Genomic DNA, 26,794 nt, shown 5'->3' with positions numbered 1-26,794 from the left:
AAGTTTTGCATTTCACATTTAGGCTTCTGTTTCATATTGCACAGCAGGAAAAGCAAAGTCATTTGCTAAGTAGTAAGAACAGCAGGACTGCCTTTTTCTGTCTTTAATCAAGACTAGGATTTGCATCCGAGGCCAGCTCAGACTTATCATTATTAACCGCTAGCATCTTGGATTTATAGCAATAGCTCCTCAAAATGAGGCTCTGGGGGCATTCACGTAACCAGCTGCAATTCCAGCAAGAAAGAGCATGAAAGGGCAGACGGTTCATACTCGCCCATCTGTGAGGGGTTTGCTTGGGTCTCGGAAAGTGGTGGGAGAACAGGGAGGGTCTTATCTATCAGTGAGACGGGACTCCAACTTGAGTCTTCCCAGGTAAGTTACCAATTTCCCCACGCACTTTGATAAAAATCCTTCCCTTCTGCCTTGGTCAAGCCTGTTCCCTTTGTTAGAGACTAGGTTCATGTCCTGATGGCAGTTTCTGGCTGTGTACTGTGTCACACCCGTCTGTCTGGTTTAATGCTGTAGCGCTAACAAAATGTAAAACACATTTCAGTATAGATGAGGGGAAAAAATGTTCCTTCATTGCTCCTCTTCAAAATATTTTTAGGTCTTCAGGTAAATCCAGAAATAGATCCTATAGATTTTTAAATTAAATAGGAAAGATGATTTAAAAATAAGTTCCCATGATCTATCAAAGAACATCTACTTTAAAAAATATTTTAATATATATTCAGATACATGTTGAATTTTTCTATATAGAGGTGTGCACCGTCAAAATCAATACCAGTTAATACATTATATTACCACTCTTTTATTGTTATTTTCTGAATAAAAGATTCGGCGTGTCTTTTAACTGGTCACTGTCAATATTTGGGAAAGCTATTGATTTCTGCATATATACCTGTGTCTGACCACTTAAAACTTTCTTACTAATTTTAAGAGATTATTGATAAGTTCTTATGATTTTCCAGGTATGCAACTATATTATCTGAAAATCATATGCATCATTCTACCGATAATAGCTATTCACCAGGACCATTTATTTATTTATTTATTTATTTCACCAGGAGCTTCTAAAAAGCAAGTGTGTTAGGTCACCTGGATGGCTCAGTCAGTTAAGCGTCTGACTGTTGATTTCGGCTCAGGTCATGATCTCTCTCTCTCAAAATAAATAAATAAATAAATAAACAAAAGCAAGTATGTAAAAATAAAAATGGTCATGGTTACAGATGTGACTTTTATGGATCATGTATGTTTCATGGTCACCCCCGAGGACTGTTGGTGTCAGAGAGAGTGTGTGTATCTTTTTAAAACATTTTTTAAATGTTTACTTATGTTTAAGAGAGAGAGAGCCGGCGGGGGGCGGGGGGGAGGGCAGAGAGAGAGGGAGGCACAGAATCTGAAGCAGGCTCCAGGCTCTGAGCTGTCAGCACAGAGCCCGAAGTGGGGTTCAAACTCATGGAGCACGAGATCATGACCTGAGCTGAAGTTGGATGCTCACCTGACTGAGCCACCCAGGTGCCCTAAGAGTCTTTTTGACATCAGGAACGCCCTTCCCTTCAACATCAAAAATTTTTTTCACATGATTTTTTTCCATGGAGTCACATCTCTACAAAATATGGCATCGGTAGATATTCTACTATTAATCAATATTAATCTTTGCACTAAGATTACTCCTACCTGCTCATGAGAAATACTTCTTTAATGTACTGCCAACCTTAGTTAGTATTTTCTTTGGCAGGTCTGAATTTTTAATAATTTTCTTTTCGGGGTATTCTCTGTTAGAGTCTAAGATCTGGGCTATGATGAAATTCTAAGCCATTGGGAAATAAACACTACGCTCCACCATTCCTGGGCTACCCTGCCTAGGGGCAGTGGGAGAATCCCCTGTGGACTTGGGGGCTTTCTCAATAATCTGAAATCATGTAGCAATAATGAATTTTGCTTCAGGTCAGTGCCACTGGAGGCCACACTGGGAAATTTAGAAGTAACTGACACCAAATCCACCCCAACTTCAAAGGAAAGCTCAACTTGAGTTGCCACTGTGGCTGACAGGCTTTCTGAAGCAAGCTCCTAGGCCTGTGTTGAGTAAGACAAGTAGAAAATCTCCTCAGACAGTTTAATTAAGTTGAGTGACTTTCACTGTTCTGGAAAATAAACCAAACCATTTTGTCTATTAGCAAATATGACAATTCAGCATTCAGGCAGACTGTTGAATTAATAAAAGTTCATTTAAAAAATCCATCTTTTAATTAGAAATCTCTGCAGACCCAACCACCAAATTACAGACTGATCTGATTAGAAAGGACAGGGAGAGGTTTTTGGGGCCAAGGCCTGCACCAACCTGGTCCCTCCTGCACCACCTTGAGGGCACTTCCCCAGGCATCCACAAAGGAGCTATCAGACCCCCTGTGGAAGTGCCAACAGCTCCCCTGGAAGGTCTTGTGTGGTCTTGTAGATATTCCAAGACCTACATGGAACTTACGAGAAGGCAGTTAGTAGGGCCAGGGAGAGCTGGTTCAGATCCTGGCTTCCCAGATCCCCAGCTGCCTGGCCATGGGTGAGTGACCCTGCTGCATGAGCCTGTAAAGGTGAATAACAATAGTCCTTATGTAGGTTATCGGTCATTGTGGGATGAAAGAAGAAGGAAGGCCAGCTGTCAGTGACTATGACTGCCACTATACTATTATTATTTCTCTTTGGCAGACTGGAGTAGATTGTGAGTTAGCAACCTAGGGCTCTTGCCTGAGCTAACTCCATAAACTCCACAGCTCAGTTTTCTCACCTTTGTAAAACAAATAAATAATATCTGTCTATCTTGTTCTACAGCGTTCTAAGGAGTAAGTGTTTTAAGGTCCTGAAGATGAAGAGAGAAAAGAAAAAGAAATGATCCCATCAGTCTGAGAAACAATTCACTGAAGAAAATATATTCCCCAAATAGCAACTATATTGAGAATGACATGATTCTATTCCTCAGAACATAGTTCGTTTATATACTAACCCTATGAAGGTGTAGTGTGCATTCATGATTTTTTAAAGAAAGCGTTGCTTCCCTAGAAAAGGAAATTAATTAACGCACAAAGAACTGCAAAAATATCACCTATCAACCAGCCTAAGGATGCACCGGGAGCAAGGCAGGCAGAGGTTGGTTGACTGACAACACAGGACATTTACCAAGTTGTGGGGCAGGAGCTCCTATGCTAATCCATCTGCAAGGGGTACCCAAGAGAACCCCACAAACCTAGGAAGGAGCAAACAGCTATTATAAAGCAAAGTGTCTTGGTGTTAGTGAGTTTTCCACTTCCAGTCGGTGACTGACAAACTGAATTTAATCCCTCTCTGTAAATTATGACCGCTTGGACATATACAAAAAATTAAATAAAATCCTGAAGAGTCGCATGGCTATGAGGCTTCACATGCTGCTGAATGTGTAACTATAGCAAATGCGTAAGTAAAACCCTGCCCCACCAAGTCTCAGGAGCAACATCATTGGCTCTGAAAGTGGCAAAATTCAGCTTTTGGGGGCTAGAGATGTGCGGAGAGACTGGAAGTACTAACTCTAGTGTCAAATGCAGGAGTCCTTCACGGCCAGGCAAGCCCTTCTCACCCCACCATCAATGCAGTGACCACGGAGTGCTCCATGAAACGGCCCAAAGGCCCCTTGTACCCTCCTCAGTCTTCTTGGGGTTCTGAGGAGTGCTCCCACTCCTGCTGACACCCGGGGCCTCTCCACATGTGTGCAAGCGAAGTTGATGGGGAGACACTGTGAGGGCCTTGGGCATGAACATGCGTGCTTGGGAGGGATGGTGCACCCCCCTGTGACTGGCGACAGATGGGGAGATGGCCAGCCACAATTCCCTCCTTCCAGCAGAAAATCCTTTCATCCTTGGGAGGGCCAGGTGTAGAGGCCTTGGTTCCCCCACTTAACAAGGAGACGGAGATCAGCTTTTTGAGAGACCCCCCCACATGGTGATTACTATTGTCACGGAGGACTGTCCTCACAGTCCTGGTGCAAGGAGCATGTATAACACCCAGAGACTCAAGAGCAGAAACAGGCACAGTGGCCTCATGCATTAAGGGGGGCAATGAGCTCTGACTTCTGGCTTGGTTTGGTTTCCTTCCCCACATATGTAAGTTACGCTGAAGCGTCATCATTGTCACCGTCATCATTAAAAATCTGTTGCAGACCTTCCTCGCAAAGCCCAGGTTTCACCTCCCATCCCAGGGCAAGTGCAGCGTCTCTAGCAGGAGAAGGAGGCCATTTACACAGACTGACTATGCACTGACTTTAAACGTGTCCTCAACTTGGAAGCACCTCGTAGTATCCCAGAGCTGACCACCCATGAATTTATGATGTGCATGACAGAGAGCCCCAAGGCATACAACAGGCCATCACCTTCTGAGGACTGAATATATTTTAGAATATGTTGAAAGCTGCACCAACTCCCTAAACGCTCACCCCAGTGGCTCCTTCCAGACATTCCTGGACCCCAAATTAAGAACAACTGCCTTATACAAGAAGAATTCGTAAAGACACAGTAAGCTAAATATTTGCAAAACTGAATAATTAAAAATCTCCAAGATTACTTGGTATTTAAAGAAGTACATGGCAACTTCCTTTGTAAAGCAATAATCTCTTTGTCATGCAGAAATTTGCAAACTATTATTTTCATGTGTTAAATTTTCAGTTGTTGCTCTCTTTTAAAGGAGCACTTTGAAAGTTGGGTATAGGTAGATAAACCAGCTGTATCGCTCAGTTAAAAAAATTTCTGGGGGGGGGTGCCTGGGTGGCTCCATCAGTTAAGTATCCGACTTCGCCTCAGGTTCGTGGGTTCAAGCCCTGCATCGGGCTCTGTGCTGACAGCTCAGAGCCTAGAGCCTGCTTCGGATCAGGTGTCTCCCCTCTCTCTCTCTCTGCCCCTCCCCCGCTGTCCTGGACCAGCCCCTAGAACCATATAGTAAATATTCAGAAATTTTACAAGCCAAGCGCTTGTTAAATTTTACTACTGTGGCATTGGCCATTGTGTGGGTAGCTACACCAAAGAAATCAGCAAAGGCTACAAATCACAAACTGGGTCTTTGTTCCATCGCAGAGAACCAAGTTACCAGGACACCTATGCCTCACTTCCTAGTTATATATGTGCAGTCAAAACCCAGAAGTGTTCACAGAGATAGCACCTGGCTTCCTGGCTTCCAGAACAAAAGCGGAAATGCATTAGCAGTGAACCCTAAGGAAGAAATTGGTGCCAAAGTTGATCTAAATGGCATATTATTTAAGGTTGAAATCTGAAATAGTTTCTGTGAATGTTTCAAGACCATATTCATGGAGTGACTGAAACAGTAAAAGACCAGGCAAATCTGGGATCTCCCATCAAGAGGGCCTCATGCTGATGCCACAATTGCAGACACTGCCAGCCACATGGCCACGTGTGGCATCAGCACAGAGGCACCTGCTTTACTGCTTCTCCCTCCAATTCCCCAAGGATACTTTGAACCAGAAACGTCACAATAGGCAAGAATCCCTGATGTGCCCTTCAAGGCCCTGACATCCACTCTGCTGGGCCCTTCCCCTTCCCCAGACCCTGCCTGCAGTAATCATAGGCAGCATCCTACCACCTCAACTCTGCAACCTTTGTAGAACCCTCCTTCTAGGAGAAATTTATGCTGCTTTGAGCTCCCATGGTGTTTTGCTGACAGGTTACCACATGTCACTTACTACATTTGCATCATGGTGTGTGTGTGTGTGTGTGTGTGTGTGTGTGTGTGTGTTCACCTCCACTAGCCTGAACCTCCCTGAATGCCTGGGGCTATGTGGGTTTCATATCACTAACATGTGAATGAAGAGTAAACCAATCAATGAACAAACGTGTGCATCTATGATCTACCTACTTCAAGTCCTGTGCAAGGCACAGGAGATACACAGTGGGTCAGTCTTTCTTTGTGTCTAATTTCCGGGATATTGTGTTGTTAATGTCAGCATTAGCCAAGAGTGGTCTTGCACGTATGTGTGTGCATGTGTGTACATATACACGTACGTGTGTACAGAGAAGAGAGAAGAGGTCAGAGTGTGCACTTAGCACTGTGTATCTGAGCCATCATCTCCAAGACTGTGGAGTGCTCCATGTTTTAGGGTCTGAGCAAGTGCTACTCAGGAGAGAGAAGAGCCCTCTCTTCACATCTGGGCAGTGCAGCCTGGCCTCCTACTTCCAATCCACTCCCCTCTCAGAGAAGGAAAGCCAACCCTAAAATCTCACACCTGCAGTCACTGAGCTAAGAGCCCTGCTCTGGGACCCACCAGACCCCCTATCTTAAATCAAATCTGGCCACTGGCAACCTATGAGCCACATGCCAATCCACTATCATCAACAGGTCCACAGCAGAAAGGAAAGGGATGGTGTTTGGGTTAACCTCTGTGGACAGGACATAGGACCCTAGTTTGAGTCCCTGACTATGAGACAAGACAGGTAAAGCTGGACTCTCTAAGGAGCCAAGCAGGCATAGGGTGGTGGGGCCTCTCCACACACACGCACCCAACCCTAGACTGTGTGAGTAACCTAGCTTGCCTGGTGCTCCTCAAGCAAGCATCCCTGGCTTGACTTGACAGCACCTCCAAGGTTGCGGGGAGGACATCTGTGTGGACAGACATCCCTTAACAGTATGATAGGTGCCTCTTCTGCACAGGAATACCTTTAGATTTGAGGAGGTGAAGGTGGCAAGGTGACATGCTTGGATGGGCTTGGTTTGTCAATATTCACAAACTAATGGTATCCTTTATCAATGTAAACAGCTTGAAGTGTGCTGAGTTTTCTCAAGGCTAATGAGAGAGGCCAGGTGCAGGATGAAAAATCATGGAGGGCTAGAGCAAAAATGGCTCTAGGTCAAGGAGTGAGTACATTTACTCTTCCACATTACATGTGAGTAAACTGAGGTGGCATCACCTGTCCACAGTCACACACGGACATACTGGCAGAACTGAGCAGGTCTTTTGGTCCCCAGATGTCCCCAGGTGAATGCACTATGTGACCATGGACTTGGCCATACAGCAGTGGATGCAGGCCACATGGTGCACTCCCTGCTCAGCACCGTGAGACAGTGGCATCTTTCCAGCACTGCAGGTTGGCTGGAGCAGCTGGAAGTCCTCAAGCCTGGGATGTGTTGTTCTCCAAGAAGCTTCTACAGCACACAGTAAAACACTGGCTCCAAGCCTGAACAGTGAGAAAACTTAAGCATTCCAGATAGCTTTCATTTCCATCAAAGCTCCCCAACTGGGGTTTCCAAACCATGTCTCCTCTTCCTTCTTCAACTTCCGGGTTAGTCGCTGCTTCTCCATCATTGCTCCTGTCATTATCACAGTGACATCAACATACATGGGGATAACCATCTAGAGCCCTGACCTCTCCCCTTCCTGACCTCATTATCCCCAAGGTTCTCATTCTCTGCCCCTGCTAAGCCTTGGCTCTTGTTATCATAAATGACATCTCTACATCCGACATCCTGGTTTCAAGCATCCTTTCTGACCACGCCCACAAGCTGTGTAGGCCACTTACTCTAGAACCCCAATTGCCACAAGCCCTTTTCCACTATCCATCATTTCTCTTCTTTACTTCCCTCATTGTCCAGTAAGTCCCACTGTCTCCTTCTCATTACTCCTTTTCAAATACCCTCACCTCCTTGCCCCTCATCTCTTGTGTGGCACTGTGATAGCAAAACTTCAGACTGTGGTTTAATGCAATGCTCCACTTGCTCTGGGCCACACCTGAACAACTTACCTGGCCAGAGAAAATGACACACCTGGGTTGGCAGGCCTCACCTTACAAGGACCATTGAAACTCAAAGCATTGACTAGGGAGCCAGGCAATCAGGCTACATTTTCTACGTGAACTTGACCCTGCTCTTTGGGGTGCTCTTCAAAAGCATCCTCTCCATAAGCTCATCACTTTGCCTCATATTCAGAAAAAAGATAAGCAATCAGGCTCTTGTCTTCCTCCACCAGATCCCTGAGGCTCCCTGTATCTACACCTGTGTTCTCCCTCACCTGGTGTGAAAGCAGAGCATCCCTGTTGCTTCAGAAGGATTGGTGAGTGTGTGTTCTGGGTACCACCCCCTCCTGGATTTTTGACATTTTTACCCCTAAAGTTTTCCCCTCTGCTCTGAAATGTCAGCTCTCCCTTTCTACTCCATCATTTCCATAAACAAACAAAGATGCTGTAGAATCTCCATCCAAAGATACCTCTTAAAAACAAATCCTTTTCCTGTTCAGCATCCTATATCCAGCTGTTTCTAAGCTCAGTTTTCAAAGAAAAACTTGTGAAAGTATAAACTTGACTTGCTAATCTTCCTCTTTGACTCACTCTTTGACTCATTCAATTCATTTCACGCCCTCCAACCACCTTCTAGAGCCGCTCTTGTCATGGCCGCTTATAGGATCCATGGTGCAGGATACCTCACTGAGCGTCTCTCTCACCTCATGTCCCCAGTGACCACCCCTCTTTCCCTCTCTTGGCTTCTAGGACACCATACTCTTTTTTCCTTCTTCTTCTTCACTGGCCACTCCTTGGTTTCCATCACCTGTACCTCTCCTATTGGATTCCAAATGGTAACAGATCAGAGGGCTCATTCTCTAACTGAACTGTCTTTCCAGATCAGTCCATAGCTTCAAACATGGCCTATAAGCTTAAGTCTCTAAAATGGATATCTCCAGGCCTAACCTCTTGCCAGAACTCTAGGCACATCTCCACTTATGAAATCCACACTGACATCATTTAGATGACAGTACACTTGATATTTGTCTGCAAACCTGCCCCTTCTACTCACATCTTGATCTTCCCTGTCGTGGGAAATGTTACAACAATCCACCAAGTTGCTGAGTTGCATATTTAGGAGTTTGTCTTGCTTTTTTTTTCTGCTATCCTGTCCAAATCATCAGCAAGTTCTCTCTCTTGCACTCTCAAATAGGCTGCAAATCTGCCCTTCCTTGCCACCTTCATCACCACCTCCTCCCTGGACCACTGAAACAGCCTCTTGATTGGTGTCCTGGCTTTTATGTTTGTCCCCCTACAATCCATCTTCCCACCCAGCAGCCAGAGTGATCTTTCAAAATGCAAATCAGGTTGTGTCACTTCTGTGCTTTGAACATGTCACGACACCCCGCTCATTTCTCTCATAGCAATTGTCACAGTCCGTGACTACCTCAATGTTTTCTTGTCAGTTGTCCATCTCCTCCAACTGGAATAGAAGTTCAGGGGCCAGGAGCCCTGTCTTACTCACCACTCTGCCCAGCACAGGCCTGACCAATCATGGATAATCATTGCCATATTTCTGGGGGGAAGAGGTCTTATAATCTAATCTCAGGTCCAGGATAGTTTTTCGTGGTCAGCAGAATCTTTGTACATTAGAAAGACGAGATGTGCTTTAAATAGGCACCGGCCCTGGCAAAAGACAGGGCACTGGGAGAACTCCATCTCTGCAGAACCTTTTATCGCCCTCAGAAACTGAAAGCCCCTAAATATAGGCCAGCCATTAAAGATTCATGAGCTCCTGCCGTGATATATCAGAGCCGTGGAAATCGGAGACTTCCATCATGGTGGACACTTTGACACTTGTTCCTAATCAGAATTCGCATATATTTTATTACTTTTTAAGGGAAGGACGACCAGGGAAATATTCCAGAAGCATAAGAGGCTTCCCCCTCAAGCAGGGATTATGCTTTGCTCTCCAATGCAAACACAGAACACCCACGAGCCACTTCCACTGAATATAGGCTGAAAAGAGAGGTGATTCTGGCTGGAGTCCCTTCCCTATGTCTCCTCAGGCATCACAGATGCTCACTGTCCTCTTTTCTGTGGTGCATTTTACTTAATCCCTGTTTAGGAGAGGTTTGCAGTGTCTTTCCTGCGGCAATGAGACCTTTTGATCAAAAGAGCTATTGTAGGGAACAGCAGTAGAGGGGATCAGCCTGAAATAATGCCATCATTTGACATTTTACAGAAATTAGGCTCAGATTTATAGTTTGGGCTCCTATATTCAAGAAAACTCAAACTTCTATATACATGGTGAAAATAGGAGGTTATACTTTCTCTAATGAATAGGATGAGAAACTTTATTTAAGGTTTACCAGCCTACTTGTAAATGGACCTTGGGCAGGTTACAAGGAAATCAAATGCAAAACAAGGCAGCTGGGGCAATCCAAAGACCACCTCAAGCAGGGGTGCTCACTCTGGGGACACAGTACATGCTCTCAGGTAGCGTTCAAAAATGTCAGTTCTTAGGCACACTAGAGAGCCTAGTTTAATTGGCCTGGGGTGGAGTCTGGGCCTCAGTTATTTTTAAAGCTCTCTGGTGATTCTACCAGACTTCTAGTTGTAGATGCAGTGGCCCAGAGGAAGTAAGATTAGATTCTATTACATTCCAGAGATGAACTGTTGAGCACAACTGGGTGGGCACAGGGTATGTTTTCTGACCTCCGTGACAAAAGGGAACCATGCTGTGCCACACCAATTTCATTTTCTGCTAAGGGGACACTGCAAGTTGGTCTTCAGAGATAGGAGTCCCTGTTTTCCTGGAAGATCCCGGAATCAAGCATGAATTTATCACATGAACTCTATTCTACAGAATCAGTGATACAGCAGGCATACCATCAACTCTGTTTGTTTGTTTTTTTATGTTTATTTTTGAGAGAGAGCAACCATGTGCATGAGCAAGGGAGGGGCAGAGAAAGGGAGAGAGAGGATCCGATGCAGGCTCTGAGCTGAAATACAGGGCTCGAACTCACGAAACATGAGATCATGACCTGAGCCGAGGTTGGACACTTAATTGATTGAGCCACCCTGGTGCCCCTCAACTCCAGTTTTGGTGGGAAGTATCTTAAACACATTTCATTGCTCATTTGCTGGATTGCAGCAAACAAACAGGCATCCTAGCAAGCCATGTGAGTGACAATCTTGTATTTCTGTATTTGCCTGGGGGAAAAATATTCTCAAGTCCCTTATGGGAGAATGTGTTTCAAGTGGAAGTTCTCTTCAAGGACTGGACACTGCAGATGCTTCCACAACCATTAACTCCCAGGCACCAGCTCTCCATTCTCCTGCCTTGCCTCTATGAAGGGATCCCAGAAGAAAGGGAGCCAAGGAAAGCCTACTATCCACTCTTTGAAATCTGCCCTTTCCTTTACATGCTCCAGGTAGGTCCAATACAGGAGCCACAGACCACAGTACTGGGTGCTGCCATAGTGAGAAGCATAGGCATACAGTATTTCCATCTCTGCAGAAAGTTCTACTGGACAGAACTGCTTTGGACTCACAGTATCCTTGTCAAAGTCACTGGAGAAACACTGACTGGGAGAGAGGGAGGGAAGTGAAGGAAAATCAAATGTCTAAGTATAATCCATGACCTCCTAGGAACAGGAGAAATTATGGTGTGTTTGTGGACCTTAGTTTCTTAATCTGTATAATGGGCACACCCTCTCCTTTCTGCACCCCTCCCACTTCAACATATTTAAACCTTGCTAAAAAGGCTTAAATTCCTGAGACAAATGTACTGTGTATGTAGAATATGCAATTATTATTGTCAAATTTTAATAACAGTATATACTAACAAACAACCCTTCAGAAACCAGGCCCAGGAGGAAGAATTACTAGGAACAAATGAGCAAGCACACGAGTTTGCCACGTGGTGTTCTAAACAAGACAGAGCGTCAGAGGGTCACTCCTTTCCCAACAGATTTCATGTCTCTCTTTGCCCCTGTCTTTCTGGGCACACGCTTGAATGGGCTCACATTCATACATCCACTGTCAGTGCGTGTGTGTACCTGTGCACAGGTGTATGTGAAGGTGTGCACCTGTTGTGAATACGGGCTCAGGGGCTCGGTGATCACCCCCACTGGCAGTGCATACGTGTGCAGGTGTATGTGTGGTATGCACACATGCATGTGAACTCCAGGCTCAGGAGCTGGGTGATCACTGAGGAGGCTGGGTAGGTTGTAGACAAAGTCACAGAGCAGCTCTGAGAAGGCAGGAAAGCCCACCTCCAGCAGCCAGAGTTGGCCAGGAGGCTGGGCAGGCCCTGACAGCCCGTGTGATGAAGAACCTTTCACTGTAGCAGCAGCTTTTTACAGTTTCTATTAACCTGTAAAAAGGTCAATAGAAAACCATTAACTTCCCGATGGCCTTGGTGACAGCGCGTCGCGATTTCCTTCTTGGTGTTTCACGAGTCAGGAGTGAGCATCCAGGCCTGTGGATGCTGTGTGAACAGTAAGAGTGGTCAGAGAAAGTACCAGGACCGCCTCCCACCCCACTGGGCTGCCTCTCAGCAATTTTGGGAGAGCCCCCTGATGAGGCTACTGCAGCCCACGCTGAGCCCCCTCCCGACCAGACCTCCATTCGGCCAGGATGAGCCCCTCACATCCCTTCCTGTGCTTTTCTCAGCCCTCCCTGCATCTGCAGGCCACCCCTACCAGATGGATTTCCTCCTGAATTTCTCACTCTGCATGTGCAGTAGGGGAGAGGGGTTCTGTTTATGTGTCCTAGCTTCTCAGCAGGGCACTCAGGGCTGTCAGGAAGGACTCCCTGCCCTTGTTGCCTGGCTGAGCCCACCCCCATGCCCACCATGTCTGATGGTCCACACCCCTCTTCTCTATCCCTCCCCTGTTCTAATGTCTAATTCATGCTCTGTGTTCACCCGGCAGCTGTCTCAGAACAAATCATAGAAAAGACGTAAAAAGCTCTCCTGTATCTTGATATGTGCTACTCAAAAACACAATGATGAAGGATCAGTGCTTTGGTGGAGGGATCCTGGGGGTTTCTCCACACAGATATGTGAACACGCACCTTCGATGTTATTTCATCAGGATTGAAATGTTAATAATGAAGGGACTGTGGTGAATGTGTGTGTCCCGGCAAAGGACCCATGTACACCACCTCACTCGGGAAATACTGGCATCACCAGACCTGTCAACTACACTCTAGCAATCTGTTGTAAGGCAAGGTGGGTGGACAGGGAGGCAGTGGTGCTTACAACCTGGAGACACTGGCAGTGAACCAAGTGCCTCACATGAGAAGCCTACACAAATAAACACGGAGCTCCCATGCAGGGAAAGGCCATACACTTAATAAAAGCCATGGATTACTTCTCTTTGCATGGACAAGGAAAGGCACTGATAACGGATTGTGAACTGAACAAAAACACGGAGACAGCAGCCCTTAGATACCTGGAAAGTGGTCCATCAGGGAGGATGGATCCATTATTCTCACCACTGGGAACATCATCAGTGATGTCTCCCTAATTAACAATGGAATTCTTCAAACAGAATCCCAACTCTGTCCACTGATGCTTTCTTTCCAAGGTGACAGGAAGAGATGCCTGCTTGAAAATTAACAAGAGGGACCTTTTCAGGGAGTGGGGCACTGCTAACAGACTTGGCCTCAAGAGCTTCTCCAAACATGTTTTGGGGAATACCTGGAGTGCCTACTAGGAGTCCAGACCCCGAGGAAGGAAGCAGAAGCCCCAGGTAGTCAGGAGGCAAGTTACTCTGGCAAAAGCTTGGGTGGAGCAATAAAGAAGTTTGGATTTGCATGACAGAGAGAAGACTGGGCTACCTGAGGGCAGGTAACCTTGAACCTAAGGACTGTGTCACTTTGGGTGTATGAGGTTACACTGCAGTGATATACAACTCGGGATCTCCGGGGTTCAACACAGCATTTCTCATTCATGCCACATGACCCATGTAGTTCAGCAGGAGGCTGTGCTCCTGGAAATCACTCTGGGAGGCTTCACCTCAACCCCTGCTCCCACAATCAGCCAAGCAGGGAAGGAGGATGTGATGAACTACCACTGGCTCTTACAACTCCACGTGGGACAACACACAGTGCTTCTGCTGGAAACACATCACATGACCGTGCCTGGCTTCAAGGGCAGGGGGATGTCATCCAAGTGCCTGGAGGAGAAGAAGACTGAGCCTCTTTGAGGAGCAGCACTAACACTACTGCAGAGGCAGGGGGCTGTGGAGAGGGGAGTACCATCATCCGCCAAGACGCAGGCTCAGTTGTGTGCAATGGGACGGCTGCAAGAAGGAAGATCATTGGAGTCAAGTACACCCTTGGTGAGTGGGGCCAAAGTGAGAGACCACATGCAGGGGAGTGTGAGGCATACGGCCCAGATGTCAGGGCAGGGGCTGAAACATCTCGCCCTCCACCAGCATGGAGGCTCAGGTTCACCTCAGGACGCAGGGCATGTAGGGGGCCCATGACCTGCTGGCTCCTTGCTCGCTCCCTGCTGTTTGCACAACTCCCCCACCCCATAGTCTGGGAAGGAAGAGTTCCTCTCTTCCTCTCTGAAGTTCAGTTATGCTGGAGGCCCCAAGACTCCCCGGCCATCCCTGATGGTTGAAAACAGTCATTTTACTACTTTTCTCCGCTTCCCGCCACCTACTTTCTAGCTGATCTAGCTTCCATCAGTGACCTTGTTGGGCTCTTAATGTGCCGTTGGCATATTCAGATAAATATGGACCTGGATTTCTGTGGGATCACTCAGTAACTGCTAACAAGAAAGTATGGAGAGAAAAGAGTAGGAGTGTGACAGGGCACAAGCCCTGGGGGGGTAGGGAGCTGATAGCTTCCAAGGGCTTGGGCTTTTCTTGGCCTTCAAGGTTCAACTGAGAGCTGTGTCTACACGCAGCTCCTCTCTTCCCTTGGAAATGGGAACAAAGGAAGGGGACAGTTGGCACTCTCTCTCTCTCTCCCCCAGGTTCTGGGGGGTGGGGCAGGACAGGCATGCACTTCACCACCAGGCATCTGTGCAGGTGTAGGGGATGATCCTAATGCCACCAGTGCCCATGAGAACTTGCTTTCTCTGCCAACAGAGCCTTCTCTGCCTGTGTGCATGGCCAGAGAATGAACTTCGCTCAGTGAATAATGGGAGTCGGTGCATAAATACCTCTGTTCCCTTACCCTCAGGTTGCATAATGTTGAGGCATATGTTCTGCTCTGTCTCCCAGAGCCGCCCAGTGGGATCGGGCTTCAGCTATCCAAAGAGATAGCTGGCTGGATAAAGCACACTGTATTGGCTGCCTTCCTTCCCTGTCTCACTTCTCCACTCATTTGCCAGTGATTCCTAGAGTTACCTCCCAAATAAATTACGTGCATTTTCAGGGAAAGAGCAAACTCTGCTTCTGGGGAAACCCAAACTCAGACATATGAGAACTACTGGCACAGTGGTTAAGACTCCAGGCATTCGAATTGGAGCATCTGGATTCAAATCCTTGATCAGCCATTTAATATTTGTTTAACCTTCAATACTTTACTTCACCTCTTGGGGGGTAAGTGGAGAAGAGCATTGGTTTTTTCCTCTTAAGGCTGCCACTAGGAATACAAGACATAGTGCAGTAAAGTACTTGGCCAAGTATCTGGCAAATAAAAAACGTTCAAGGCATGCATATTATATGCATACAATGTATATATGTGTGTCTATGTATAATATGTGTATGTATGCATGTATATTTCCATATATGTGTATATGTGTGTATGCATTTTTTTTCCTTTCCCGTTTTTCTTCTGGTGGAGGAAATAAGACCCAAATCTTTCCGCCACACTTTAGGCAGGGGACAAGGGACTTATCCAAGACCATCCAAAAAGAGCATGGAGCGAACTGAGACTAAGCATCCCAACCTTCTTCCCGGGAAATGAACACACTGTGAGCAGAGAAGCAGCCTCTGGAAAAGCCGGGGATGCTGAGGGCATTCCCCATGTGTGGACATCATTAGCCTCACTTCATCCTTTTCAGGGAACTGCAGGTCTAGGTGTGGGATGAGAGGAGGTTTGTCAGTCCCTCTGTGGGCTGAGAAATGAACTCTTAGCTTGAGAACAACCAAAGTCTGGTCTTCTCTGTCATGTGATCCCACCAGGAAATGTACATCCTGCCACCCACCCACTGGAACCATCCAGGAAAGCCCATGCTATGCAGCTGTCAGCTAACCACTCATCCTTCTTTTCTTTTCCTTTCAGATAATTGAATTTCACTGGAGAGTTAGAGACTTGCAAAGAGGAACATGTAGAGGCTTTGCAGTGATCCCTCACATGGCTAACATGTGGGAGAGAGTCTAATTACCCATGATAAGCACCTGGAGGGAAAAACATCAACGTAAGATGGCTTGTACTGAGCATGCTCCATCGGTCTCGCTTCAGCTGAGGAAGTAGTTAAGACACAGCAAGTGTTCAAGTCACAGCCCTGTCACTGACTCACTCAGCATCCCCCCGGCTTGTTGCCACAGGGCGGGTGGGTGTGGGGGCACTGCACACATCACACCACGGAGCATTCGGGAGAAAATTTGCTCTTTCTAAAAGGTTGTACCCATCAGGCAGTGAAAGGACAGACTGAGCTATGTGGGAGTCCTGCCCTGACCCGGTTAGGCAGTGGGTCAATTAGGTGGGCCTAGGTGGCTGTCCAAGGTCAGCTGAGGGAGCAAGAGAGACTGGGAATCTCTGGTCAAACTTTCCACTGCACTGGCCCATGGGGTAACTCAGGTTAGAGCAGCACATCATGTCCCCAATTCCCTGGACCAAAAGCTTCCTTTCTAGTGTGGGGTGAGGGAGGAACTTAGGGTGCAGCATGTAAGGAGTCCCCTGGGGTCGAGGCAGCCATATACTAGCACGCCCAGAGAAGAAGAGCAGCCCTAAGTGCACTTACATAACACTGAAAGCCAGCCCCCCTTGCATTTTGTGCCCCAGAGGGGTCCCTCACCTGACCAGAGCCCCCCCCACTCCTGTATATCCCTGTGTTCCCAGGAGCCCTCCTTATACAGAGCGGTGGGACCAGCAACATCAGCCTCATCTAGGCTGGTTAGAGATGCAGAACCTTAGTTCCACTCCAGCCCTTCTGACTCATAATCTGCATATTAACAAGATGCCTGATGATTCCTATGTGCAAAATTAACGTTTGAGAGCTGGCAGGGCTGAGGAATGGCAGAAATTACAGGCTTGTCTGGCATTTGCTATCTCTCAGCCTTGGTGGTGCTGGGGTCCCAGTGAGGGGGATGTTATCAGTGGGAGGAAGACACTCCCCAGGTTCCCCGCATCTCTCAACTACCGGAAGATCACAAATCTACATTCAACTTCCACAGAGACATCACATTGGTTATATTAAAAGAAATAGTTATTGACCATTTATTAAATATTTAACAAAGCTCACACGTTATATTTGGATAGAAGAACAACTACTTTCTAAAGTTCCATCCAGGACTAAGAGTCTCCTTAATATTGCATTATGTCAATACAGTCCATGCAATAAAAATCAATAAATATTTACATGGTGTCTCAAATGTATCCAGAACTTAAAAGAACAATATGTCAGGCACATGCCCACGTTCCCACACCTTCCACAACTGAAAGATATGAAGAATGGCAATGAGCAGGTTATTAATATGAGGAAATCTTAAAAGAAATCCATTTGTACTTGGCTGTCTTACCTGATGGATCCTTAAAGGGAACGATGTTAGGGAAACCCTAAATAGGAATCTTTAAGTTACTGGTAACTATAACAAGACCAGCCTCGATGTTCAGGTTTATGATCGGTATCTCTTTAAAATATATTGGAAAAGGGGCTCACTGCTATCAGCGCAGAGCCTGCTTCGGATCCTCAGCCCCCTGCGCCCCTCTCTCTGCCACTCCCTCACTCACGCTTGCTCACTCTCTCTCTCTCTCTCAAAAATAAAAAACATTAAAAAAATAAAATATATTGGAATGTATATACTTTTCATTAAAAGCAACTCAACTCAGTAAACCATGTTCATCACTCAATCAAGTCCAGTAAGATTGACCTATCACCCACCACGCTTGCATCCTGTACCCGTGTGCTCTAAAATCTAAGGATACTCCAATGACCCCGGGCTCACACCGGAGGGGAGAAGTGAGTTCTGAGCAAGGCTGACTATCACACTATTGTTTTAACCACTCTGATGAGTGAAGGCAAGTGTGTCCCAAGCTCCCCAGTGTCTACAGCTAACAATTTTCTAGTCCATCAAGGTAAGGGACTTGATAAAGCTCACATAGCAAAAACTCACCAATATTTTCCACTCTCCCCACAGAATTAAATATAATTCTTATATTTCCAATATGGACGGCCACAAGATATATATTAATAACATGAAATAGACTGCTCGCTCAATCAGCAGTGAAAAACACAGTCTGAGATAAAATGTGGTATATCCATACAATGGAATATTAATCAGCCTCAGAACTGAAGGAAATCTGTCACAGACTACGACATGGATGAACCTTGAGGACTTTATGCTAAATGAAATAAACCAGTCACAGAAAGACAAAACATAGGATCCCTCTTCTATAATGTACTTAGAGTCATCAAATTCTTAGAAAGACAGAAAGAAGAATGGTGTTTGCTAGGGGCTGGGAGGAGGAGGGGAATGAGAAATTTGTTTAATCAGGACAGAACATCAGTTTCACATGATGAAAACAATTCTGGAGACGGAAAGTGGTGACAGTTGCACAACCAACAAGAACGTGCTTAGTGTTAGTGAACTGTACATTTAAAAAAGGGTTAGGGGTGCCTGGGCGGCTCAGCCGGTTTTAAGTGTCTGACTCTTGACTTCAGCTCAGGTCATGATCTCACAGCTCGTGAATTCGAGCCCCACATCAGGCTTTGCACGGCCAGCATGGAGCCTGGTTAGAATTCTCTCTTTCTCTCTCTCTCTCTCTCTCTCTCTCTCTCTCTCTCTCTCTGCCCCTCTCCCTCTTGCACATACTCTCTCTCTCTCTCTCTCTCTCTCTCTCAAAATAAATAAGCAGTTATTTTTTAAAAAGGGTCAATATGGCACATTTTATATATAAAAAAAAGGTCTATGGAATTTTTTTAAAAACCAGCCTGGACTCCTGCCAAATATAAGGCTGGAGTTGGTTAGACATAACGTTTATGTAGCTACACTGAAAGGCTATGTAGGAAGCCTCCTCTGACTTTATTCAAGTGGGACCAAGAATGGAGAGGACACTGGCAGACACACATGGACATGGCGGTGTGTGCCTGTGCGCGTGCACGTGTGTGAGAGGCAGGCCTGAAGCCACCCTTGTTACAGGATGTAGAGTAAATGAGTCCAGAACACGTCCTGACTTAGGCGGCACTGCAGCTTCCGGCCAGCCCTACCAGCGCAGGTGTGCACAAGTCACACAGAAAAGGGTAATTATGTAACTGCAGAGTGTGTATGGTCTGGATTCGGGGGAGGAAAAATCTGGAGAACAAGTCCATCGCCGTCCCCTGGATTCTCTGAGACTCCCCCGGGGGCACCTAGTCCTGAGGCTTCGCCACCTCCCAGCCTCAGAGCTGGAGTCCCCACTCCCAATTATCGTGAGCCGGAGGAGGTTCCTGGAGAAGCCCCGTGGGGTTCTTTCTCTGGGGACTGCCCCACTTGCTCTCCCAGCTGACGCCCTCACCCTCCTCCAGATGGGACAACAGCCGGCCAGTCACACGCCCAGAGAGTATTTGTCCTCAAAGGGGACTTGGGTCCCATGATGAATGATCCGCAGCCGTCGGGATGCACAAATGTGCCCAGCTTCATAAATAGCCCAAAGAGCCAGTTTTAGGGTAGAACACTAGGAAGCTTCCCCCACTGTACTACTTCTCGAATATACCTAGATATTAATATTTCCAAGGGTAAAATTTCTCTTTTTTTATTGAATACTTTTTTAATGTTTATTTATTTTTGAAAGAAAGAGAGCATGAATGGGGAAAGGGGGGGGAGAGAGAGAGAGAGAGAGAGAGAGAGAGAGAGAGACCGGATGGCAGTGGATCTGAAATAGGCTCAGCACTGACAGCAGTGAGACTGATGTGGGGCTTGAACTCATGAACCGTGAGATCATGACCTAAGCCGACGTCAGGTGCTCAACCCACTGACCCACCCAGGAGCCCCACCACTGACATTTTCATGGATGTTCTTCTATTCAGTGGGAGTAAATCATCTAAATTGTTAGAATACACATTTTTTCAAACAGAATTCAATAAAGCATTTTCATTTTGAGTAAAAAAAATAAATAGAGGCCATAAGTAATTTATATTAATTATAGCCAGAATTTATAGCATGCAAAAAAAAGGGGGGGGTGATTAAAAATGACCCAGTTTCATTCCTTCATTTGAAAGTTAAAGCCCAGGGAGGGAAACTGATTTGCCCCAGGTCACACAGCAAATGAGGCACCAGAACCCTGCCCTCCTGTGTACAGTCCCTCTGCCTCCACCAGGGACCCTGGTCATAAATGTGAGGCTCCAAGAAGATCTGGGATTGTGCCATGAGGCTTTCCCTTGACATCCCAAGCCACATGTTGGTAAATGCTACGTTATTCATTTTTTTCTTGGGTTGAGATATTTTTCTGGATGCCCTTTGCAGCGTTTCTTTTTATAGCACCAGAGAGCTCATGCAGGAGCTGTATCTGGCACACGCCTCCCCTTATATTAATCCCAAGAGAAAGCTCAGCCTCTAATATTTAAGCTTCCAAGACATTAATGGGGAGGCTCTGCACAAAGTCTCAGTGTCGTCTTCTGCGTCCGCGAACACAACACGCCTGCCAGGGTATGAGGAGTGCTACATACTCAGGCTGGTGACCAGGCATGGCACAGACTCTCAGGTCAGAGCCCCCCCACTCCGCCCCCACCCCCACCAAGCAGAAGTCACTGCCCCAGCCAGTCCTTGCTCCCACCAGCTTGCCTTGCCCTGTGGCCAGCGTTTGGGTTTTGTAGGTTGACAGGATTTCTGAGCCACCAGAGGGGCAGTTTGGGAGAGAGGGTGGTTACTAAAGTGCTGGCCATCAGAAAACAGCATGGCAGGGTTTGAAAAATGCAATGCAGGCCTGCTCCTCCAGGGAATGAACACCTACCTTCTCTTGCCATAGGACGTCCTCAACAGGCTTCCTAATTGTGGGCCCAACGCAACAGCATCCTACCCTCTCTTTTCCTTCAAGGCTAAGAAAAGGTTTTACGAATAAAGATGGAGAAGAGGAGAACATGAGTCTTGGGGGACACTCCCTGCCAGGCAGTGCAGAGAACTTCCAGGGTGGGTTGTATGTACTTCACCTTCCCCAGTACACTACAAACCCACTCATCTGTGTAAAAATGTGCAACATAGAGTGTAGTTCCTTGTATACAATAGGTGCCTACTGGGTGTAGCTTAAGGAACTGATATGTGGTGACACACTTGTCATTTTCATCTCCCAACCAAATATGGTTGTAATAATTCAGCCTCTATCTTCATCTGGGTTCCCCCAGAAACTGACCTTCAAATAAGTACTTGATTTGGGGAGTGGTCCCAGGAAGCAGCAGTAATGGAGCGGGAAAGGAAGCCAATACAGGGTGTAGTCACAAGCTTGTAACCTCGCTGGGCAACCCCACCGAGGCCGCTCTGAGAGAGATGTTGAATCACTTTGAATTGTTCCACAAAGAGGCAGGGAAGCTGACATTTATCTGCCAACTCCTGTACACCACTGGTGAAGTTTGCTCCTGGGGCACTGATTCCCAGGCATTTTCAGCTTGCTCTATGTTCAGGCTGAGCACACACCCATGACCAACGAACACCACAAGGGAGAAAAGATGAAGAATCTGATAGTTAATTAATTGACCCACCAATGACCCAGTGCTGTAGCAGGCTTTCCGGAAAATAAAGAACTAGAGGACCTTAGAGTCGCTGACATTTTCAGCTGCTTGCCCAGCAGCCAGCTACCCCCTCCTTTCTGCCAGGATCCCGACTTTGCTCAGGGGATGGGTTCTCATAGCCAGTCATTCCGTGTGACCCATAATGGTTCCATTCTACTTGCAAATACTGGGCTCAGGAATAGGCTTGAGATGTGAGGAGGAAGTCTTCAAGGAGGCATTAAAAGTCTCCTTGTTGATAACGAAACACAGAGCAAGTGACAAGGAGGGCAGGAAGAGAGGGGGGTCTGAGAGCAATGCTATCATCTGGGTTCTTTCTATTAATGCACATCCTCAGCCATATCGGGTCACAGGGACGTGAACAAAACCAGAAGGTACAAGCACTCTACAGAAAGTGCTCTTCAGCCAGTGTTCACCATCCTGTACTTGCGTAGCTGGTTTTGGGACGTCCGTGTAGGACTTTGCACTTACCCCAATTAAGTTTCGTCTCCTCCATCTGCAGGCTGTGGAGACAGCCCAGGATCTTGGCTCTTGGTCACACTTTGTGGTCACTACTGCAACCCTCGGATCTTTTGCAAATGTGATAATTATGCCTTTTATGTCTTCTCTGAAATTCTTTATGGCTTGACTTTTCTAATTCGCTATTATTTGTGAAAATGTTGAACTTCCTGGAGAGTCAAGTGCAGACATGCCGTGATAGAGGACCCCTCCTCATAAAAAGAACATTAATCACATTTTTGAAGCAGTCTGTCCACCAGCTACTAACATGCCAGCTGTACTCATGCCCAGTTATCTGTCTTGCCTCCAATGGAATCATAACAGATTCTTCAAATCTCATATTGAAATCAAGACACCCCCCCCCATATCTACCTCACAGTTGTGAATTACCTGGAAATCCTATTACAAAACAGGAAATATAGGACCAGTGCAAAAGATTCCCTCAGTGAGCCTTTAATCCATCATGAATCAGAGGGTCAGAGGTTGGGGATCACATAACATTGATGCGTCTCCCCTCCACTGACCTGGTGACAGTCGACTCCCTAGATGGTTGGGAAGTGTGCAAGGTGGCTGCTCGGCCTCTCCCCACACTGTGTGTCCATAAATATTCAATTACATCAGAACTGTCTCTAAATCCCTGGCTTTTAGCACACTTGGTAACCTCCAGTATCTTTGCCTTTTGAACTAGGAGATCGTAATGTCACCAAGGTGGTCAGATTTCTGGAAGGAGTGATTCATTAAAACTTGGAGACAGTGGCTTATAAAGCAGAAAATGGTCCTTTCAGTGGTGTTGGCAATCCTTCCAAATTCTTGCAGTAAGTGAAGCCTCTGGGTGTAATTTTAGTCTTTTTAAAGGCACACAGGGCAGCCTGCGAACACTTTCAGCTCCTCAAAGCCCTCTCCTGGGCATCTGTTTTTGATGTCCCCATTGGACAAGGACAAAAGAGGGCCTGCAAATGAGCTGGGGAGAGGCAGGAGCTCAGATGGGAATGAGAACATGCAGGAGTCCTGCATAAAGGAAAGGGGGGACTTGGGTACATGGAGGGCAAAGGCAAGCCAGGGAGACTGGGAGCATCTAAAACAAATGTTGCAAATATGCTTCAATCAGAACTTGAATGCTTGCCACCTGTCTCCAGGCTCCTCTCTTCCACCATCAACTACTGCCCCCAACCCCAACCACTCCTCGGGTCTCCTTAGACATTAGTTTTTCATTTAAGATCAGAATCTAAGGACCTCCAAAACTTGACCAGGCTCCCAAAGGAAATCTGGTGGTGGACAGCATGCTTCTGCTGCATCAATGCATTCTCTCCCCCAAAGGGCTGGAGCAGGGTGTGTGACCCAAGGGATCTCCCCACAGCCCTCAACAATGCCCTCCCTGTGGATGGGCAGAGTTAAGGTGCCTTGTGGGTCCTCTCACTAAGGGTCAACTGCTGTCCTCTGCTTATTTCCTAGCCCCCACCGAGTACCTCAGTTATTCCAGTTAAGCATCCAGAGTATCCTACCTGTCTCAACATCTTCCTTCATTCGTCTGTCCACCACTTCACCTCCCCCTCCAGACAGACAGACAGACACACACACACACACACACACACACACACACACACACACACACCACACCCCTCAGGTCCCACATCAGCCACCTGCTTTCCATTTCATTTTTTTAACTCTGCCACTGACAACAGTAAATACAATTAGGACAGAAATACCGCTGGGAGCCTGATGGCCAGATAGTGGGCTCTGATGTGAACCTCTGATAAATCGTAACCCCCCTTGGAAAATTCTAACCCTGTTCTTTAAAAAGTACACCATCTCTTCCCCTTGGCGTCTCAACTGTTGGTCTGTGGCTGAAATAAACTATTGCACTTGTGGGATAAGCCCCCAAGCGTCTTATCTCTCACACGCAATGCTTCCCCAGAGCAGAGCCGGGCTTCTTTGAATTATGTTCTTGTGCTATGACGAGATGTGGTCTGGGCTCCTGAAAATAGCCACACAGAGAATCTTGTCTTATGACATGTGCACAGACTGAGGATATCAAGAAAAGCAAAAAGGGTGGGGAGGGAGGCTCTTGGTAAGTCTTTACTGGGGCTGAAAACCCATTTGAGCATTGCTAAGAAGCAAAAAACAAAAAACAAAAAACAAAAAACAGAGCCTAAGTGTGATTTCCTTTTGAGATCTAAGATTCCAGCTGCATGACAAAGACTGTGTAGTCCACTCTTGAGGCAGGTGTGCAGGGAAGAGGGACGAGGGAAACAGCACCAGAAAGGGATAGAGTCACTAAGAAACCAGTTGAAAGCTATTTATCAGCAGCTGAAAATGCAACCTCTCCAATGACCTTGAGAATCTCCCAGTCCTACACGCATTTGGAGCCATCATTCAAAATCTCTCATGCACAGGGAGCTGCCGGCCAACCTTTCATTTGCTCTTGCAAAAGAGGGACTAGCTCCAGTGACAAAATTCTCAGGGTCGCACAAGTGACCTCTCCGTGTGCCACACAGCTGAGCTGTCACTAGCAACGAAGGAGACAAAGAGCTGTCTCTGCTCAGAGGGCCACAGAGGCTCAACACACTGATGAATAGATCAAGTAGACACCAATTAACAAGATGACCCGCCGGAGGCCAGACACAGTTTCAGGAAGCCCTCCCTGAGACATAAGGTATTGAGGAAGGTCAGGGAAGCCATGCACAGTTGTACAGGATGTGCAGTGCACAAAACCCCTAGCTGAAGAAGCCAAGCCAAGTTGGAGGAAAGAGTGTTTTTAAATATATATGTTCATATTCCTTTAATGTTTTTGTAAATGTCATTAAGCATTACGTAACTTAAGTATATAAATCATATGTTGATGAATTTTCACAAACTGAACACACCCAGGTAATCAGCACTTGGGTCAAGAAACAGAATACTAGCACGAACCCCGGAAGTACACTCCAAAAGACCTATATGAACCAAGGTGCCATTTGCTCACTAGGCCCAGTGACCACAGACGGTGACCGGCACAAGGGGCACCTTTTTCCAGTCTGCATAGAAGTGTTCTGTGAGCTAGTGGTATCTCAAGAAAGGTGGTCACTGACTGCAAGAACTTACCATATGGTGGGGTGGGGGTGGGCACATACAGAGATGGCAACCTTCTGATACAGAATGTGACAAGTGACCGTGCACAGAGGGAGGGCTTCCTTCCTCTGTGCACACTCCTCCTTCCTACTTCCCCTTCACCTTCTCCTCCTCCCCACAGAAAGACTGTTCATTGCTCACTACAGGGCTGGGGAGATGGCATCAGAATGGGAAGCAGACTGGCAGAGAGCAGAGAAGACGGAATGAGCGTCACTGAGAGCTGCCTTGAGTCTAGATGTTGCTGGTTGACTATCATCTGAATGTTAAAGTGAGTCCAGTTTATCGCTTAGTGGAAGGATCTTCATCATGTCATCAGAAGTGTCTCATCTGATGTCTTGTGAGCCAGAGAAAAGGCATGTGCTGTGGTCACACTATCTCGTGGGGACACAGCACCTCTGAACCACAATGCTCTCATTTGGCACAGGTGATGAATGCTCCATGTTGGTTCTTTTCAAAGTGACACACACCTTTGCCTCCTCTCCCCAGACTGTTTATGCCTTGAGGACTGAACCCTAGAGCTCTCTGTTCCTCAGGGAAAAGGGGATGCTCACGAAATACTGAATGAGTGAATGAATGAATGAATGAATGAATATGAAGGTTATAAAAAAAGAAAGTATTGCCTTTCCCCTTATTTTCTGCTTTATGTTTCTTTTCAATAAAGTTTCAACACAGAGAGTATCTGGAAAGCTCCGCCTGCCTGGCGATGCTTCCAGGGCCAGGGTTTGAACCTCTAGCCACAGAACAGTGGTAGGAGGCCGGGGCTCACAAGAGAGCCTACAGTAGTAATATGTTCCTCCCCTTTCCCCAAATCTCCAAGGTTTGAGAACATGACCAGCCAGGAAGAGGTTCTCAAGCATCTCGTCTGCCAGGCACTTTTGAGCCAGTGGAATGTGCAAGCTTGAGGACAGGGTGAGAATCAACAGTATTGGGAGGGCTGCAAGAGTTCAGGGCACGAGCTCCAGGCCCGGGCTTCTGGCTGAGCTGGGTACTATGGCTGGGAAGACCTGAGAACCTTCCATTTTCCTGACCGAGGGCAAGGCTTTTGCCCAGCTCCTGACTCAAGGCCCCAGCCTGGGGCACCATCAAGATGAGCTTCCTGAAAAGGCAGGTCATGAGCCACTGCAGCCTGGGACCAGTGGACCCTGGGCCCTTTATTTCAGCTGTGGCTTTGGGGCACATCCCGCATCTCCAGGCAGAGTCCCACCTCCAGCACCAGCATCGGCTCTCGGCCTTCTGCCTCTGGGCTTTCCTGGGCCCTAGAAGTGCGGGGGAGTGGTCCTCAGCCGCTGGGGGCGGAGGCTGGAGGAGAAGCCTCCCTGCAGCCATCCCTGCAGACAGACAACTTTGCAGGGTGATTTGCCCAGCCTGAGCGCCATGGAGCCGCATCAGCCCCAAGCACTGCACTCAGTACTGCTCCCCTGACTGGTGCCTCCTCCTTCCTGACCGTACACCTGCCCCTCACTCCAATTTTCTGTCATCACTCTCCTCATGAACCACATGAGTCCTTATCTCGGGCTCTGCTTTCAGGGGATCCTGGATAATCAGGGCAGAGTTC

At 47.0% G+C, this 26,794-nt stretch overlaps 1 protein-coding gene across 4 annotated transcripts in view; it reads right to left on the bottom strand.

Annotated features, from left to right (window-relative positions):
- Positions 1-26,794, bottom strand: part of SLC24A3 (solute carrier family 24 member 3) — a 500,862-nt gene that overhangs the window by 254,221 nt on the left and 219,847 nt on the right. The gene's annotated exons all lie outside the window — the stretch shown is intronic.

Source organism: Panthera leo, chromosome A3, assembly GCF_018350215.1.
Source record: "Panthera leo isolate Ple1 chromosome A3, P.leo_Ple1_pat1.1, whole genome shotgun sequence".
Taxonomy (NCBI): Eukaryota; Metazoa; Chordata; class Mammalia; order Carnivora; family Felidae; genus Panthera; species Panthera leo.
Note: the sequence above shows the minus strand (reverse complement) of the source record. Positions and strands in the feature narration are given on the sequence as shown.